Below are 2,125 nucleotides of genomic sequence, written 5' to 3'. Positions count from 1 at the left end.
TCAAGTAAAATCAGAGAAACTCACCGGTATATACTTGAATTTTTTCTTGGGCTGCTCCTCCACTGCGACGGCTTCGTCTTTATTAGAATTCTTCGAGTCCGCATTGCCGTTATTATTGCCATTATCCTTGCTCTGGATAAGATTGATCGGCGTCCACTGGTAAAGCAACAGGTGTGGGGATGCGTTGCTTCCGTTAACCGCTCTGTTACCCGCCGCCGCCGCGTTGTGGTGGTTGGAGTTTGACGGAGTGATGGGAACCCACTCCTTCTTCCACCTGCGAACCGGCCCGGTAAATACAGTTGTAGGACCGTATCGAGACGAGGATCGGCCGAGCCTGGCCCCAACTCCCTCCATTGCTTAGATCAAACGTGCGGAATTGCTGGGTGGTTCACTTGGAAGGACGTTGCGCAATTTAGTCCTTAGAAAAGAATAGATTTTTTTTCAAAAATTTCATCATCTTTTGACGTTTTTAAAACTTTAAATTAAATTCATATCTTGCGTAAATATACTATTTTATATTATTAAATATAAAAAAAATATAGATTTAATATCTAATTTACTTTTTATTATATACTATAAAACTAATCGAAAATCCATAAATTTAAAATATATGGATATAAGTCCAAATGTTGTTGTTGAGCCCATATTCTGCAAAACCCAAATAATTTAAAGCTCATTAATAATAAAAGTCATAAAATAAACGAAGAAGCCGATAGACAAGCCAATGAATGGATCGGTTAAAGACCACAATGGAATGAGTCGATTCACGATCGACGATAAATAAAAGTGGAAGATGACCAAACTGTTCAGTGGAGTTGAACAAAAACAGGAAGAAGAATCAGAAGAAAAAAACACGACAAAAATCAACACAAAATCTACAGCAAAACTATGCGGAATTATCTCAATTCTATGTCTGTTTATTTCAATTTCTAGCAATCAAGTATTTGAATTTTTTACATATTCCTTCAACCTTCTTGTAAAAATGTTGATCAAGTTCATAACAACATAATTAGATTTGATGTTGTTAATGAATTCTTCCTATAATTTCATCATAATCGAGATCCTCAACGTCTTATTAAATAAGTCAGAAAATTTCACAATTTTGGCACGATCACGTGCCTGACACGCCCTGCAAGTTTCGTGAGAAACAAATATTTTTCCAATTGAAATCAAAGAAAATAAACTACTTAATTTGTGAATTTCAAACCATTATTTAGTCAACTGTTTTAGTTTTTTTAAAAAGTTTAATGTTAATAATCATATTAAAAGGATTTTACACCTAGCATATAAAGTTTATAAATAAACTATATTATACGCAAATGCCACTTATTAAGACATAATATAATTAGCAAAATTGTTATTAAATAATAGTTCGAAATCATGATAAGTATTTTAAACCAAGTTTCATTATAACCTAATTGATCGAGAAGAGAACCTCATTTGTCATAGTTGACTTGAGTGAGAAGGGCTTTTGTCTTTCGGACTAGAAAAGCCCGTATTTCAGTCACCATGAAAGCCCATTCATAAGGCCCATATATACTATCTATTTATACATAACATAGGGTTCCGTGGTTACAACATCACGCCAGAGTTCGTTCCTCTCGCCGCCAAATCTCATCTCTAAATTTGTATTTTGATTGATGATTTCGTCTTTTGGATTTCTTTTAGAAAAGAAAAGAAAGGGGCTACATGTACTCCAAGTAAGGGTGAAAAGAAATATATATACCCTTTGATCTTGATATGCCGCAAGCGGCTGTAGCCATATTTGAAAATGGAGAAGTTTACTGGCCGGTTGTTGTTCTCTTGTCGACAAATCTGCTTACCGAACTTCTTAAATTCCCCCCTTTATTTGTTTCGACATTCTTTGAAGATTTCTTCTTTTTGTGGATATGGCTGGGCATGTAGGAAAGTGGAGAAAAGAGAGCTGAGATTTTCTAGAACCAGAGTCCAGGGCACTTTTAAGATGTGAATGAATGAATGACTGACTGACTATAAATTCTCGATTAAAATCAGTCTACGATCCATATAAGATTGTGCGCAAAAATTTGACCTTTTTTTCGAAAATAATTCAATTTAGAAAAATATTATTTTTTTTGGGTTTAAAATAGTTTTTTTTACTTTTGAT

General features: G+C 34.3%; 1 non-coding gene across 1 annotated transcript; it reads left to right on the top strand.

The window, feature by feature from the left end:
- The first annotated feature begins 1,750 nt into the window (after positions 1-1,750).
- LOC140966518 (small nucleolar RNA snoR109) lies at positions 1,751-1,839 on the top strand. The gene has a single exon (XR_012173385.1). It is a non-coding gene; the product is annotated as a small nucleolar RNA snoR109 (small nucleolar RNA).
- Positions 1,840-2,125: the final 286 nt, after the last annotated feature.

Source organism: Primulina huaijiensis, unplaced genomic scaffold (assembly GCF_012295235.1).
Source record: "Primulina huaijiensis isolate GDHJ02 unplaced genomic scaffold, ASM1229523v2 scaffold206908, whole genome shotgun sequence".
Lineage (NCBI taxonomy): Eukaryota > Viridiplantae > Streptophyta > Magnoliopsida > Lamiales > Gesneriaceae > Primulina > Primulina huaijiensis.
This window is presented reverse-complemented; position numbering and strand designations above follow the sequence as displayed.